Source organism: Myodes glareolus, chromosome 5 (genome assembly GCF_982192425.1).
Source record: "Myodes glareolus chromosome 5, mMyoGla1.1, whole genome shotgun sequence".
NCBI classification, from domain to species: domain Eukaryota; kingdom Metazoa; phylum Chordata; class Mammalia; order Rodentia; family Cricetidae; genus Myodes; species Myodes glareolus.
The window spans coordinates 78,688,785-78,707,363 of NC_142030.1; the positions used below are offsets into that span (position 1 = coordinate 78,688,785).

The 18,579-nt window shown below is 38.2% G+C and overlaps 1 pseudogene; it reads right to left on the bottom strand.

Annotated features, from left to right (window-relative positions):
• Positions 1–11,395: 11,395 nt before the first annotated feature.
• LOC125398371 (SH2B adapter protein 1 pseudogene) lies at positions 11,396–13,193 on the bottom strand (annotated as a pseudogene).
• Between the last annotated feature and the right edge of the window lie 5,386 nt (positions 13,194–18,579).

The following is an 18,579-nucleotide window of genomic DNA, read 5'->3' on the forward strand; positions in this document are numbered from 1 at the left end:
ACATTTCTAATTTCTGGATTTCTTGTGAAAACATTATGACTTATAACCCAATTACTTTTAGTACTAACAAGACTAGATGCAACAGGGATCTATAAGAGGTAAGACTAGCCTAAACACAAAGTTCTTTCAGCAATTAGCACCAGAAAAATAACATCCATAATTCATATGCAACAAGATCTTTTGTAAACCCTTAAAGAAATTAAAAAGAGAAAATATGCTTATTCTACAAAGTAGTGGAGGTTTCCATCTACCCCCATACTTGAAGAAGTGGTGATAAAATGCCATTCTAAACCTGCCTGCTTAACTAAAGCTTATCCTTCAACTGATCTGTGTTTGAAATATCTGTAAAAAAGCAAGTTTCTTAGTCTTCTTTGCTCACTCCAATTCTCCTTTCAAGTGTTTTGGATAATGATTCCTGAGTACCATGTCTCCTTTTTGTAGCCATGTCTGGATTTTGTTGATGTTCTAATCCTGTAGCCTCATTTGAAGTTTCCATTTGAACTGTAAAAGCTATCAATCAGACATATTTCAGATTTTATAAGTTCATGTATCTTTGTCTTACAAGCATAGTGAATTTGTAAGACCCTAAATTCTATTCGGTCTTAGATGAGTATTTCCATGTTATTTTTTTCTTTCATTTTCTCTTGATTTACTACTATTATAACTACTACAGCTGCTTTATATCATCTCTCATTTGAATCACTGCAAGTGCTTTCCACCTTTTCTCCCTGAACTCATCCTTGTCTCAGAGATGCTCAATCATGGTTCACCACATTGCAGAGAATTTTAATTGCCAGATGATAAATTGAAGACAGTTAAAGTCTGCTTATGGAGAATGCTTGAATGCAACAAAATTTCTTCCTGCAAGGATTACCTCTATACCACGTTTGAGATAGCACTGGATTAAAGCATTAAAGTTAACTAATGAGCTGGATCTTGGCTCTGTGTGTTTGAGCTATCTCTGTAAAATCAATGGCACTAAAACTGTGTAGAAACACATGAAAGAATTGGACATGAAATTAGAGGTTTGAAAGATTCAAGAACATTGAAAATAAAGATGTTTATAATATTCTTATTAAATCTTTTTAAGAGAGGAAACTTTAATGGGAGCCTTTAGTAACACCTACAAATAACCACCCCTTTTTAAGACAAGGTTACTTTATTTCATCCTGGTTTTGCTTGAACTTGCTATGTAGACCCGGCTGACCTTCAACTCATGGAGATACAAACACCTCTACCTCCCGAGTGCTGTGATTAGGAGCATGAACTAGCAAACCTGACTACAAATAAATTCTTAGTGGAAGAAAAGATTTTAAAAGAGATTGAAAATGAAAGCTTTATGTCTATACTAAAACAGTATTACTAACATCAATTTTCTTAAAGAGGGAAATTAAAACTAAAAAAGTTCTAAAGTTTTGAGTTTATCTGGAAGGTTCTTTTATATGCCTGGGAAGAACATTTGGATAGTTGTTCTTGCAGAACCTAATACTAAGTTTAATGAAAACAAGGAACAAGCTAAATATAGATTTGCTAAGTGGCTACATATAATTCTACCCCTACTAGCTGATTTCAATTTTCTGTCTTTTTTTATTAATGTGGAAGGATAAGAAAGCATGGAAGAAGAAGAGGTCTAAGAATCCTAAGATAAGAAGTTCTAGAATGTTGTCAGCCAATGGTGGGGCCTTAGAAATCAATCCTGTGTCCTTTGGTAGAGCAGGAACTGGTTTTAACTCCTCAGTCATCTCCCAATCCTTCATTATTGCACCTCTTGATTTGAGTTCAGCAGCTGATTACCTATTGAGTAGGTTCAATTCTTGATTCCTACTCACAGTTAAATCTGTATTTCCTTTGCCAGATAATTTTATCCTTTTCAAATTCTCATTTTCAAAAAATTAACAACTGGGATTTTATATTAACTAACATCACTGTAAAAGAGATATAGATAGATATAGAACAAAAATTTTCATTTGTTTTATAAACTACTTAAGTCATGATTATTAGAAAAAACAAAAGAAGTATTTTAATGGAATTTCCATAGTCTTGTCTGTAGTAGCCTATCAACAAATTTAAGAAAAGACAGTTAAAGTTATAGAGTAACATTTAAATGAGAAAATAGAGATACTTTTCTGTAACTTTTATTTAGAAAAAGGTCTTTTGTGCAAAAAACATGCAAAATTAATAATAATAATAATAATAATAGCAACAAAAACTTAAAGTGTTGCCAAAGATGCTGTATTGTCTGGTATCAAAGCAATAAATCAAATCTTAACCCCTCACTTGGCTCATTAGAAACAGTTATTTATTTAGCTAATTGCTTTGTGATTTTATTATATATTAAAAACATTCTAAATCCATGGGCATATTTTCAGAAGTTTGCAAGCATATCAGTCTTTGAGAGAACACAATAAAGGCAGAGAAAGATCCAGAATTCAGAGGGGCATGAGTTTCATTCATTTCTTCTAAATATAAATTTCAACCCTTCTCTTAGCACTATATAACTTAATACTAAATATTTTGTTTCAGTGTAATGCAAGAATTGCTTAGCATGAGAAAACCAAAATTATTATTTTTTTTCTTTTTGAAGGAATAATCCTCATAACTTAATTGGCAGCTATAAATTCCTTATTGGTGAGTATATTTTCCCAACTCGCCCTGGCAAACAAATGGGGAAGAAATAGTGAGTGAAAGAAACTTCTTTAAGTGCTGCTGTGAATTTTATATATGCAAAACTGACATCTGACTGACTCTGCTGACAATACTTAAGTCGTGTAAACACTTATTTAAAAACAACTAAAAATTCTAGGGTAGTTTTGACTTTACCTAACCCCCCCCCCCCCCAAAAAAAGTGTTGCTTGGAATACTCAGGGAAAAGTGTAACGTTTCGAGAAGATAGAGAGATCTTAGCAAAGCTCGCAAGCAAAAAAAGTATATTAGAGCAGATTTACTTCAATAGCTTTGAAAGAAGGTGTTAACTTCCTGCTGTTCTTTTTTCTGTTTGCTTCCCTCAATTTTTTCAAGAAATGAGACAATGAACACAGTACATTGGCTGTGGCAGATAAATGAGTATCTGTCAATTGTTTTATAATTAGGTAAGTCTTAAACAAATTCACTTGTATGTTGAGGAGTCTTTCCTGTAAAAATAATGAGTATACCCTTCATTTTAAGTCATTAAACAATAAAGCCACCAGCTCATTTTCTTGAGTTACCAATGTCTGATGTCTGTTTTTCTTTACTGTTCATTTATTCTTAATTTTGACTTTAAAGAATTCTATCTACTATTCTTTGCCTATAGCTAATATTTCCTAAATTTGTATTAACACAATTCATTATAATCACTTTCGCTATTAAAAACCCAAGGCCAATGTTAATTGTTTCTCAAATATATAATCGTTAAGATAAACTGATGCTTTTCTGATGTCTTCTGATGAATGTCTTTGATGGGACTACAACAAACATTAATCACATTATAATAATCACTCATGACAACTCAACATTGCCAATTAACACATGATTTTGGCATTGGTTAATAACATAGGGTTAGGATCTTCAAAGTAAGACAACCTGTTTGTGTCTGTGTGTTTTTTGCTGTTTGTTGTATTATTTCATTTGTTTGTTTTCTGTACAGGATAAGAACCTATTTTTATGTACAACAGGATAAGTACCTATTTTTATGTACACTTCTTCACGTTTCTGGTGTGCAGATGAACAGAAAATGCAACTGATACTTAATAAGCTCTCAATACATTATAAATGAAGCTTTTTTTTTCTTTAAGTCAAGGTTCTAAGGCTTTCTTTCTACCTTGGATTGCTCTATAGTTATATAAAAATGGTCAAATTTGTGTAATCAGTTGGAAATTCAGCCTTGCCTTAAGATTGTTCTTAAAGTTTAAGTTTGGTCAATAAGAGTATGATTTTTTTAAGGTTTAATACAGTTTAGATGAGTTTTCATTTTTCTTGGACAATATATTTAAATAATATTATTTATTATTAATTATAATATTTGACATATAACTTTACACAAAGCATTTAATTTGTATTCATTGTCAATAATTTGTTGATTATGAGTAACATTTTTATAAGGTACTTTATTATCACCCTTTGAAGATGTGGCTTCCTAAGGCAAGCAATTTTCTATAGCAGTGACAATTTATGTGATTAGATTTTTTTAAATATTAGGTCATGAAATTAATTTTCATCTTAATTAGTGCCCACAGCAATGATGATATTAATAATCAATTTAGCTAATTGCATCTTAGCAAAGATAGTTGGATTGCATTTTATTTGTTGCTGCCATTTCAAGGTCAATACATCCATATCCAGAAACAAATTAAAGATATAGTGAAGAAGATTATTTATATTTGCAAATTTGAGAATACCAACAAAGTGAGATTTTCTTTCATGGTCCATAACAGATTAGTGTATATGCATTTTACCATGACATAAAGATTTATTAAACCTGCAAACTCTGATAAATTTTTAGAACATGGATAGGAGTATCATTCTTCTTTATAGTTATGACTAACTAGATAAACTTCTTGTTTTCCATTAATTAGCTCTGCCTTAGAGAAAATCAGAGCAGTCAAGAAAAAAAATCCTGAAGTTTCTTGGAAGACTATGAAACCAAAGACACTGTGATAAGAAAGATGAAATTCATAAATGTTATAATTCCTTATAATTCCTCATAGGGCATAAATAGATCAGATTTCATATTCCACTTTTAGGATACTTCTTTAATTTGCATAAATGTCTTGAAAAAAATAGAAGTCTTTATTCTTATGTAATATTTTATCAGTTAAATAATCTGCTCATTTAGCTGTTTGTGACATGGCTTTGTTAACCCAGTTCAAGGTTATAGTTTCTCCAAATGAAGGAGATAAGCTCTGCACTTTTCCCCTATAGGTTGCTCTGAAAATTATTTCGTCACCACAGTCTATTCTCTTTAAGGCACATTACTCATGTGTATACGTGTGTATATGCATCTTCATTTTGACTTATGGTGACAAAAATGACATAATACGTTAATTATTTTCAGCCTGGGGAACTTACAGAGATGTTGTGTAACTGGGCATCCTCACAGCCAATATTTAGCAGGAAGCTTACCATGAAACTTTCCTTGGGATCCCCTTAATTGACAAGCTTTTTGTTTTATCAAGACTTCTGAGAGTCAAAGAAAGATAGAACATGATGGTTCATTCAGAGAAGGAAAAGGAATCACAAGTTATGAGTTTGAGTATATAAACCACCCTCCAGGAAAGATCTAATGCTCTGGAGAAGATGAACATACAAATAAGATTCCATATTTTTAGTGACATTTTCTTTTACCATTTTAACTTCCTTTTTACCTATTCTTTATGTCTTCCACGTCATTCATCTTCATCACATATATTTGCACATTCTCTTGTATCATCCCTTTGTCCTTGCTACCTCCCCTGAAAATAAAATTTAAGATAAAAAAAAGAGGAAAGGGAAAATCAATCTCATTCTGGAAACTGTAGAGTGACACAGTGAGTCATGCAGCAAACCCTTTTATCCATATATCTTTACTTGCAAGTTTTCATTGTTAAGAGTCATTGGTCTGGTTCCAGGCTTCTGGCGTTTCCTATACAATCAATATAGGGTTCTCATCGAAACTTCTCTTGGTTATCCCACTATTGCCCTGTGTTGTGGAGACTGTGCAGCCTTGTGTCTATAGGAATGGACTCTTCATGTGCTTCAGCAGATCACAGATGGGTGGATGGATGTTAGAGTGAGCAATACATAATCTTAGTTCTGGGTCTGGGTAGTTGCAGGGTTTGCTAACCTGCCAACTTTCCCTTGTCCTCACCACCAGGATGACCTCTCCTGCATTGCCCTGACGAGTTCACCACTTCCTGGCATAATCAAAAGGCTAAGCCAGTTCTCTTGCTTTATGTCTTCAGTGTCAATTTTGCCACACTTAAGCAACTTCAAGACTAGCTCTACTGTGTTGCTCAGACATGACATAGAGTTCTGCTCTTATGATCTTGGGACCAGCTCTTCTATCTGCCTCCTGCATTGTTAGGCAATGGTATCTCTCCCACTGTTTAACTTAAATATGAAAGTTAGTAACTCTCCTGCATATTTTTTTCTCAACTTCACACAATTTGAGAAAAGGGTAATTCAGTTGTGAAAATGCTCTGACCAGATTTTCCCGTGGCAATTTTGTTGTATGCTTTCTTGATTTATGATTGTATGGGAAGGCCGGGCCCACCCTAATGTGTATTTTGCCAACTCTTGTATTCCTGAGGTGTATAAAATAAACAGGATGAAGGGCTGTAGCGATAACTCAGCAGTTAGGAGCACTGGCTGCTCTTTCAGAAGACCTGGATTCAATTCCCAGAACCCTCATGGCAGTTCACAATTGCTGGTAACTCCAGTATCAGGGCATACAATATCTTCACACACAAAAAAATGCATGCAATACACAGACACAAAAAAAAATCCAAAAGTGAAAACAAAAAAAAATACAAACAAATAAAAAAATCAAGCAGACAAAAAATAAATAAAACAACAAGCAAACAAAAAAACAAAAACAAAAACAAAACAACAAACTCTACTGAACAAACAATGAGGAGTGAGAAGTTAAGCATTTCTTCTTTGCTTTTGTTTCAGTCCCTGTCTCCAGGTTCCTACCTTTAATTCCTGTCCTGACATTCCTCATGATAAACTGTGATAGGGAAATGTAGGTTGAAATAAACATTTTCCTCTTCAAGCTGACTTGGTAATGGTGTCTTATTACAGTAACAGAAACCCTAAATATCACATTTCCCAACAGAAAGTTTCTGGAAAAAACTTTAGTCAAAGGCCTACAGAAAGAAAATGAGAGAGGTTACAAACTTAAATATTGCTAAGCAATATGACTAGGATTAAAGCTATGGCTTTGATGGCTGGATCTACCCCATTCTTTAGCTTTCTGAGAGTCTAGCCTCACGGTAGTGGTACCAGCTGGAGTCTGGTACCAGGTTTTTTGTTTGTTTGTTTGTTTTTGCCACAACTCTATGGAGTTTCAAGGTCCTTGTCAACACCAAGAACCATGCTATCCATCAACACCACTTAAGTGTTTGGTGGTGGGGTAACTTAAAAGAGCTGCAAGGTTTATGCAGCTAAAGCTGAATTAGGAAGCCTCTCTTAAAGGAGATGTGCTGTCTTTAGTAAACAGAGAAAACCCAAGAAATTGCTGCTACCGAGAACCCATGCTTAGTGCTATTATTTTGTGTCTAGAATTACCTCCCAAGCTCTCGCAGGTTTTCTGTGGATGCAGTTGTCCACACATTGGGCCCCATTTGTTGACTGATGCTTCTGTCCCACCAGGTTCCACAGCCATTTAGTCACAAATAATAAACACATTAATTACAAACCAGTTGACCTAGTAGCTCAAGCTTCTTATTAAGTAATTCTTACACTTTATATTAATCCACTATTTTTGTCTGTGTTAACCATGTGCCTTGGTACATTTTTCAGTGAGGCAGTCATATTTTGCATCCTCTGTTTCTGGGTTATGACTGCAGAAGGACTCTTTCTTTTTCCCAGAAATTTCTGTTATCATTGCCCCACTTCTACTTCCTGCCTGGCTACTGACCAATCAGCATTTTGTTAAACAACTACAAGAAAAAAATCTTTACAGGGTAAAGCCATTGTCCCACAGCATTATGCCCTATTACAGTCTCTATCTGGACATAGTATCTTTCAGTTAATTTTATATTTTGAGTGATATCATATCTGGGGAATTCAAGTCTCATAAAGGCAACCGATGTGGGCAAAGCTAAATAATATATTCACAGTAGGTATGCTTTACAGAGGAGCACAGGTTCCAAAAATTAAGAGCAGTAGGGATAAATCCTGGTCTCACTGCTGGTGGCTTTACAGTCTGCTCCAGCCATACAAATGTCACCCACATTCAGAGGTCCTAGTTTGGTCCTATGTTGGTTTCCTTGCTATCAGACTAGAGGTAGAAGTTATTCGTTAGCTCAGGTATGTTTTTTCAGTGGGTATCCCCATCATGGTCCTAACATCTTTGCTATTATTTTCACTCCTCCCTCTCTTGAACTGGACTTTAGGAGTTTAGCCCAGTGCTCCACTGTGGTTCTCTGCATCTGCTTCTCTCAGTTGCTGGATGAAAGTTCTATGATGACATTTGAGATAATCATCAATCTGACTACATGGCAAGGCCAGTTCAGGCACCCTTTGAACTATGGCTTAGGGTCTTAGCTGGTGTCATCCTTGTGGATTCCCTGGAAATTCTCTAGTGCTAGGTTTCTTGTGAGCCCTATAATGGCTCCGTCAATCAAGATAACTTTTTCCTTGTTCTCCATCTCTGTCCTTCCGTCAGCTTGATCATCCCATTTCCTCTTTTTCTCCTGCACTTTTCCTTCTCCCAAACCCACACTCTCAATTTTCTCAGAAAATTTTGTTTATTTTCCCTTCCCAGTGGGCTCTCTGTATGTTTCTCTTAGGGCTCTCTCCTTGTTACTTAGTTTCTTAGTGGACTATAGACTCCTTATCCTTTGTTTTACACTATCTGACCACATTCAATATGATAGAAAAGAAAGTGGGAAGTAGTCCTCAATGAATGTGCACACGAGACCACATCCTAAATATAACACCAGTAGCATAGACACTGAGAGCAGCAATAGATAAATGGGACCTCCTGATACTGAGAAGCTTCTGTAAAACAAAGGGCACAGACAATAAGCGAAAACGTCAGCCTACTGAATGGGAAAAAATCTTCACCAACCCCACAATAGACAGAGAACAGATCTCCAAAATATATAAAGAACTCAAGAAATTAATCATCGAAGGATCAAATAATCAACTTAAAAATGGGGTGCATATCTAAACAGAGAATTCTCAACAGAAGAATTTCAAATGGCTGAAAGACAAGTAAGGAAATTTTCAAGCTCCCTCACCATCAGGGAGATGCAAAACAAAATGATTCTGAGATGATCTTATAACTATAAGAATGGCTGAATTTAAAACACCAATATTAGTTTTTTTTTTCTGGAGAGGATGTGGAGTAAGGGGAACACTCCTCCATTGCTGGTGGGAAGGCAAACTTGTGCAACCACTTTGGAAATCAGTATGGCCGTTTCTGAGAAAATTGGGAATCAGCCTACTGCAAGACCCAACAAGACCATTCTTGGGCATATATCTAAAGGATGTTCAACCATACTACAAAGATATTTTCTCTACTATGTTCATGGCAGCATTATTCATAATAGCCAGAACCTGGAAACAACCTAGATGTCCTCCAACTGAAGAAAAGGGATAAATAATGCATTACACAATGAAGTACTACCCAGCAGTTTAAAAAAATTATATCTTGAAATTTGCATGCAAATGGATGTAATTAGAAAAAATTATCCTGAGTGAAGTAACCCAGAAAGATGAGCATTGTATGTACCCACTTACAGTTGATTACTCTTTGTTTCTAATAATAGAAAAATAATACTAACCAACAACATAAATTAAAACCCTAAATTTAATACTATTGACTTTCTTGGCTATGTAGCTAATTTCTCTACTAACACATGCTATTTGATCAGCACTTATTGACATGTTAGTGATTTTTTTTCTTTTTATGATTTCATGTCCCATTAAGATAGAGTAGTCAATAAGAATGAAGCTGTCAGAAACTCACTTCAATGATTTCAATGGATTCTTTTGCCCTTTTGTGCATATTTAGCACACAAATAATTATTTCTCTGCACATGTTTGCTTCCATTTTTACTAAAGCTATCCATTAATCTAAATATAGAACAGTAACCTAACTCTGCAATTTCCTCACCAAGAAAAGGTCTTCAAAGAAATATTATAGCAGATGCATCTCTCATTTTATGGAATGGTATTATTTTGGTATCAAATAGAAAGCAATTTTAAAAATCATAATGAGATTAAAATTAATGAAAGTAAGAAATAATGGAAGAAAGGGTAGAAGGAAATAACTCACTATAAATTAAGCTTAGGAATGGAAGAAACAATGCAACTATCCTTCTTATCAAATTAAGTTCTTATAGTGGGGGTAAAGTAATGATTTTTTATTTATTAAGTATTCCTTCTTTATATTAAGTTGTTAGCCTTATTCTAAAATGAATAACAAAATATTTCATAAGACTTTTAGGTAGCCTCTGGGCACTTACTCTTAAATATTGAAAAAGGTGTATTTAATACCATCTAGTAATAAATGTTGCTTTAACCCAGACCCAAAAAGAGGAATATGGTATGTACTCACTCATAAGTGGATTCTAGTCATAGTTAAAGGTCTTTGAGTCTATAATTTGTGATCCTAGAAAAGCTAAATAATAAGGTGAGCCTGAAGAAAATCATATAGTTATCCTCCTGGATAGTGGAACTAGGCAAGATTGCCAGGCAAACTCGGGTGCATGGGGGTGGGGGCATGGAAGTAAGGGAAGATGGTCAGGGAGAGGGGAGAGGGGGAGGATTGGGGAAGGCTTGGGGGAATGAGAGGGGGGGAGGGAGGAAGGATGGTTGGGGGAGCAGGGAGGTTTATATCTCAGCTAAGGGAGCCATTTTAGGGTTTGCAAGAGACTTGATTCTGGAGGGGTTCCCAGTAAAAATTAAAAAAAAATTATAAAATAAAAGAAAAGAAAACGCTTTACTGAGTCAGGTAAGCCAGACCCAAAAAGAGGAATATGGTATGTATTCACTCATAAATGGATTTTAGCCTTAATTAAAGGTCTTTGAGCCTATTATTCGTGATCCTAGAGAAGCTGGATAGGGGGGTGAACTTGAAGAAAATTCAGGTAGTTTTCCTCCTGGAGATTGGAAATAGACAAGTGTCCCAGGTAACCTCGGCATCATGTGATAAATCTAGCAGGGATTTTATGTGATCCCACACTTGACCAAAGAATGTGGTAGACAAATCTAATGACTCAACTCATGTCGATTTAAGTTGCATAGGTTCTGACTAAATGTTTACAGCTGAGCAAGGGTAAACCAGGTAAAACCTTGTGCAAATTTTGAGGAAACAAATGAAATTGCTGATGGAGGAGCCTAGCCTGTTCCAGCAAAGGCAAGGGCAATGACATACTCATAATTAGGTAGTGATGCGCAGACCACCGAAGAGGCAAGATGTAAGCTGCCTAGCTGACAAAGGTACCGTGTCGCTGACATAGATAAGGATAATGGGGTAACAAAAGTTATAAGAGCTAATAAGTAGCCTGACCTAATGGGCCAATCTGTTTATAACCTTATGGAGTCTTGTGTGTGATTTTTCATTGGGAGTTGCCGGTTGTGGGGTACTGGGCGGGACTGAAACCCCAACAAGCTGGCCCCTCATGTTACAAGGTAGTCTACTCTGTAGGTTGCTAGTTGCTAGCATTCCTAGCAGCCATTTACGCGATCTGATATGGGATATGTGTCAGGTGTATTTAGCCTCCATACTCCACAGGGATGGATGCACTAAGAAGTGCTCAAGCATATCAAAATGAACTGTAACCACAGATGTTGGACCCGGCAGTGACATACTTCATTCAGTGACAAAACAAATGATTAGTCTTGCCCTGGAAGTTGAAAGTGAGGATATATTGACCACATCTCGTCTCACTGTGACATACCAGGAAGACACCAAGGGATCCAGTGCCTCCTTCCAGCACTAACTGGGCAGCCTCAAGTCGAAGGAGCATGCCATGAAACCAAAAATATCCTGAGAGAGACTGATACCCCTCAGCACTCTCTGACTCTCCCTGGAACAGAAACAACCCTGTGACTGCTTCTGGAGAATTCAGGGGAGGGTAGGAGGTTGACAGCAGATGAACTGTCTCTGCTGGTGGTCCCTTCCTAATGGGAATATGAAGGGTCAATTCCAGAGGAAGAAGAGGAAGAAGTTCCAATGAGTCAAAGTGGGAGGGAGAAATGAAGGCAGAACTAGGGGAGACAGATGCTGACGGCCAGCTGGAAAGCCTCCCATAAGCCCCTTTTGACAGGTGGTCATTACTCTTGCTGTGTTCCAGCAGGGGATCCTGGCTGAGCAGCCTCTCTGAGTGTTTCAGGCAGGTTAACAAATTCCATGCTGTCTGTGTTATCCTTTGTGAGGAAGGAGGTTCCAGGGGCGAGGTGAAGGGTCATGGGATGGCAGCTGATAGCAGTACATTGTCCTGAGCTTGGACTGTTCTGGTTGTCATACATCCAGGCCTTCACAAGAAGTGCATCAGTAGTCTCAAGAATGTACTCTGAAGGGCCTTCTACCTTAACCACAAATGTGTTCTCCCTACCAGGCACTTCTAGGACCTTGACTGTGCAGCCATCAGTGATAGTAGAACAGGGAATACAGAGTTGAATCTGGGATGTCTTGAGTAGTACGAAGAACTCCAAGTGACTTCCCCCTTCTCCTTCACTTTGGAGCAGTAGGTGGCATTTCTGTCACTGAGGCTGCCCTCCTCCCCCAGAGGTCAACACAGCAGCCTCCCCTCCATGATCCACTCCAGCTGGTAATGAATCTCTCTCTTTTTGGGCAGCTTCTTCACCCATATAAAACTGAGCAGTTCTTCTTTCTACCATTCCTGCTCCATCTTTCAAGGTTTCCCCTCCATGACTCAGTCTCAGCCTCTCAGAGTGGTAAGACTATCTCTCCCTAGGGGATATTCTATCACTAGCCAATCCCCTATCAATTGTTCCAGCACCACTAGAGGTTGCTGTTTCCACCTAGGGATGGCGGACCTTATGTGGTCTTCAGAGGACCAGCAGGGAAAGAAGTGTCAATGGCTTTTCACCACTGCAGGATGCCTCTTACAGAATCGCTTGAATGAGAGACCCACAGAACAGAGGGAAAAGCATTTCCTGAGCTCTGGCTTTGAGGACACTGTAGAGGAGGAAGAGACTGAGGAATGAAGGGGGCCAACTAGGTCCTCAGAAGATGTAGCCAGTTGTTGCCGCTCACCCCATGTCTTCTGGTCAAGGCTCAAGGATACCAGGACAATTGGAGAGAGTGAGCCCAAGGCCCAGACCATCTCAGCTACCAAGTGTTGCAGGAATAGCTGAACAAAATGGCCAGAAACGGCAATTTTCTCCCCAGGCTCCGTATACTGTGGGTGTGAGGCCAGGTAGAGGTGAAAACGATGGGCAAGATCCAGGGGAGCAGCCTTCACACGGGCCTCAGAGAACTCTTGCCAACTTCAGGGAGGGGCTGGTGGCAGCGCTGGTGGGTGAAGGGGAACCATTCATGATAGGTCCCAGAGGAGCCTATGAGGAGGGGCAGCAAGGAAGGAAGCTATCAGAAGGCACGAGGTGAGAGGCAACAACTCATCTCGGTCCACATGCTCAGCTCCACAGTCAAGCTAGTTGAGGTATTCACCATCTGAGAAGAAGGTTCCAATCCCAGAAGAGAAAGGGGACTCAATCACAGTCCAAAGGCCAAAGTCTTTCTGTGAATTAAGAGACCGACCACCAGGGAACAATCTGGGGAATCTCTCCTTGGACCTGGGAACCCCTCTAGAGTAAAGTCTCTTGTAAACACCAAAATGGCTCCCTTAGTTGAGATATATACTTCCCTGCTCCCATATCCATCCTTCCTCCCTCCCTCCCATCCCAATCCCCAAGCTTTCCCCAATCCTCCCCTACTCCCCTCTCTAACCCTCTCCCCTTCTAAGCCCCCTCCCCCGGTGCACCCAAGGTTGCCTGGCACTCTTGTATACTTCCAATATCCAGGAGGATAACTACATGATTTTTTTCAGGTTTATCTTCTTATTTAGCTTCTCTAGGATCATGACTAATCAGCTCAAAGACCTTTCATTATGGATAGAATCCACTTATGAGTGAGTACATACCATATTCCTCTTTTTGGGTCTGGGTTACCTCACTCAGTAAAGCATTTTCTATTTCCATCCATTTGCATGCAAAATTCAAGATGTTATTGTTTTTTACCGCCGAGTAATACTCTAATGTATATATGTTCCACACCTTCTTTAACCATTCTTCTATTGAGGAGCACCTAGGTTGTTTCCAGGTTCTGGCTATTACAAATAGTGCTGCTATGAACATAGTTGAACAAATTCTTTTGTACTATGATAGGTCATCTCTTGGGTATATTCCAAAGAGCAGAATTGCTGGGTCCTGAGGGAGGTTGACTCCCAGTTTCCTGAGAAACTGCCACACTGATTTCCACAGTGGCTGCACAAGTTTGCATTCCCACCAACAATGGATGAGTATTCCCCTCACTCCACATTCTCTCCAGCATAGGCTATCATTGGTGCTTTTGAGTTTAGCTAATCTGACCGGTTTAAAATGGTATCTCATAGTTGTTTTGATTTGCATTTCCCTGATCGCTAAGGATATTGAGCATGACCTTAAGTGTCTTTTGGACATTCGAACTTCTTCTATTGACAATTCTCTGTTCAGATCAGTACCCATTTTTAATTGGGTTAATTAGAGTTTTAGTGTCTAGTTTCTTGAGTTCTTTGTATATTTTGGAGATCAGACCTTTGTCTGATGAGGGGAAGATCTTTTGTTTGATTGGTGAAGATCTTCTCCCAGTCAGAAGGTAGCCTTTTTGTCTTACTGACAGTGTCCTTTGCTTTACAGAAGCTTCTCAGTTTCAGGAGGTCCCATTTATTCATTGATTCTCTTATTGTCTGTGCTACGGGGGTTCTACCTAAGAAGTGGTCTCCTGTGCCTATTTCTTGTAGACTACTTCCCACTTTCTCTTCTATCTGGTTCAAAGTGGTCAGATTAATGTTGAGGTTTAATCCATTTGGACTTGATTTTTGTGCATGGTGATAGATATGGATCTACTTTCTTCTACAGATTGACATCCAGTTACGCTAGCACCATTTGTTAAGGATGCTTTCCTTCTTCCATTGCATAACTTTAGCTCCCTTGTCAAAAATCAAGTGCTCATAGGTTTGTGGGTTAATATCTGGGTCTTCTATTCTATTCCATAGGTCGACAACTCTGTTCTTATGCCAATACCAAGCTGTTTTCAATACTGTAGCTCTGTAATAGAGTTTGAAGTCAGGGATGGTTATACCTCCAGAAGTTCCTTTATTATATAAGATTGTTTTGGCTATCCTGTTTTTTTTTGTTTTTCCATAAAGTTGATTATTGAACTCCCTAGGTCCAAATGAGAAGCAGAAGGAGGGAGAACATGAGCAAGGAAGGCAGGATCAGAGCGAACCTCCATCCGACGATGGATGGAGATTGAGACAGAGACCCACATTGGAACACTGGACTGAGCCCCCAAGATCCAAATGAGGAGCAGAAGGAGGGAGAACATGAACAAGGAAGGCAGGACTGTGAGGGGTGCGTTCACCCACTGATACAAAGGGACTGATCTAATTAAAGCTCACCAAGGCCAGCTAGACTGGGACTGAACGAGCACGTGATCAAACCAGATTCTCTGAATGTGGCTGGCACAGGGACTGTCTGAGAAGCCATTGATAATGGCACTGGGACTTGTTTCCTATGCATGTACTGACTTTTTGGGATTTTAGTCTGTTTGGATGCTCACCTTCCTAGACCTGGAGTGAGGGGATAGGAACTTGAACTTCCCACAGGGCAGGAAACCCTTACTGCTCTTAGGGATGGAGAGGGAGGAGGAGAGGGAGTGGGGGGAGTGGGAGGGTATTGGGTAGAGGGGTGGAAGTGGAAACTTTTATAAATTAATAAAAAAAAGAGACCAACCACCAACGTAATGGCCTTTAATATATGGTCACGTGACCGGATTAGTAGAGAAGACTGACTTGTAGAGGAAGTCCAACAGTCCACACTCCAAAGAGAGGTCCGGACTCCCCATAAAGCAGTAGAGTCTTCAGATAATAGTAGAGAGTGGCCCTGGACAAAAGTCATCAGTTTCACTCAGACCAGTAGGAAGTCTTCGAGAACATGGATGGAAGTGAAAGGGAAAATTGTGTTCGTGGACCAAGTGTGCTGCGTAAAGTGAGGGACTTCCGTGTTTTGTTAGGCCATGGCGGTATGCTCACACAGTATGGCTGGCAAAAACCAACCCCCCACTTGAATTTCAACTCTATTACAGAGCTATAGTAGCAAAAACAGCCTGTCGTTGGCATAAAAACAGACATGTGGACCAATGGAATTCAATCAAAGACCCTGACATTAATCTATACACGTATGACCTGAGTTTCAATGAAGAAGCCAAAATGGTACAATGGAAAAACGAAAGCATCTTCAACAAATGGTGCTGGTTTAGCTGGATGTCAATATACAGTATATTACAAATAGATCCATAACTATTGTCATGCACAAAACTCAAGTCCAAGTGCATCAAATACCTCAACATAATACCAATTACACGGAACCTGATAGAAGACAAATTGAGAAGTATCCTTGGATGCATTGACACAGAGGACCTCTTCCTAAATATAACACAATATAGCACAGACACTGAGAGCAGCAATCAATAAATAAGACTTCCTGAAACTGAAAAATCTCTGTAAGGCAACCGACATGGTAAATAAGACAAAATGACATCCTACAAAATGGGAAAAAATATATAAAGACATCAAACTATAAAACTAGACATCAATTAAATAATCACATTAAAAAATAGGGTATAGAGCTAAACAGAGAATTCTCAACAGAAGAACCTTAAATGCTGAAAGATGTTTAAGGAATTACTCAACATCCTTAATCATCAGGGTCATGCAAATCAAAATAACTATGAAATATAATCTCTTACCAATCAGCATGGCTAAGATAAAAAATACTGAGGACAGTTTATGTTGGAGAGGATGTGGGTTAAGAGAAACACTGGTCCACTGCTGGTGGGAGTGCAAACTTATACAGCCATTATGGAAATCAGTGTAACAGTTTCTCAGAAAATTGGGAATCAGTTTGCCTCAATACCTAGTGATACTACTCTTGGGAATATACCCAAAGGTTGATGAATCATACCATAAGGATACTTTCTCAATAATGTTCATAGCAGCATTATTCATATTAGCCTGAATATGGAAACAACTTAAATATCCCTCAACCGAAGAATGGATAAAGAAAATATACATTTACACAATGGGATATTAATCAGTTGCAGAAAAAAATGATATAATGAAATTTTCAAGAAAATGGATTGAACTAGAAAAAAAATCCTGAGTGAGTTAAACCAAACTCAGAAAGGCAAACATGGTATGTACTCAATTATAAGTGGATTCTAGCTGTAAAGCAAAGGTTAATCAGAATACAATCCTTACTTTCAGATAGTTTATGTAACAAGGAGGACCTTCAGAGTGTTGCATGGATTACCCTGAGAAGATGGATGTATGAGATCTCATGAGTGATCTGGGGGTGAAGGAGGACAGTAGAGGGGAGGAGAAAGGGGATGAGAACATGAGGCAATGGAATGGTTGTGATGAGGGAGAAAACAAGTCAGAGAACAGTGTAAGAGATATTTTGAAAAAGGGAGCCATTATAGAGTTTGGGAGAAACCTGGTGCTACAAAAATTCCCAAGAATCCACAAGGATGGGCTTAGTTAAGACTCTTAGCAATAGTGTAAAGGGTGCCTGAACTGGCCTTCCCCTGTAATCAGATTGGTGATTATCATAATTGTTATGATAAAGCCTTCATCATGTAACTGATGGAATCAGATGCAGGGATCCACAACCAAGCACCAGGAATTCAATTGAAGAGAGGGAGGAGGAATTATATAAGCAGGGGGTGTCAAGATCATGAGAGGAAATCTACAGAGACAGTTGAACCAATCTTGTGAGAACTCATGAACTCTAGACTTACAACTGTGGAGCCTCCATAGGAGTGAACTAGGCCCTCTGCATGCAGGAAACAGTTGTATGTTGGTCTATGTGAGGGGTCCCTGACAGTGGGACCAGGATCTACCCCTGGTTCATGAATGGGCTTTTTGTAACCCATTCCTTATGTTAGGATGCAATACTCAGCTTGATCAGGTTAGAGAGGCTTGATCATGCCTCAACTTAATGTGCCAGGCTTTGTTGACTCCCCATTGGAGGCCTTACTGTTTGGGAGGAGTGGATGTTGGGTGGCATAGGAGGTAGGTGGGAGAGGCAGGAGGAGGGGTGGGAGGAAGAACTGTGGTTAGAACATAAAATAAAATTAAAATACATAAACAAACATAAGAAGAAATGGTTCAATATGTAGTCTAAAATAATGCTTTAATTAATTTCCTTTTCAAAAACTTTTGAACAACTTATTACCAACTGCAGTTATATTAAAATATTTTTTTGAATTTTTATATTCTTAATGACAAATACACATAGATAAAACTATCAGCTTTAAGCTTCCCACTCATTTGAACATTTATCCATAAATGTTACATAAATATGTAAAGTAATAATTATACTAAACCTATAGGGTGATTCCAGCCAGAACTGAGTTAATTTCTATACACTTCAATAGTCTGAAAACAAATGTTTAAAAATGCCACAATCAAACCTTCCATTATTGAAAATTTCCACACGGAATAGTGATAGTTATGATTAAATTTGTGTATTAAATATAAGCATTTTTCTCAAATGAAATGCAGAAATACTACTGCTGAATAAAACCTTCTCTAGAACACTCAGCATTAAATAAGATGTATTTATTATATGCCTTTTCTCAAGGCTGAATGATTTATGTGG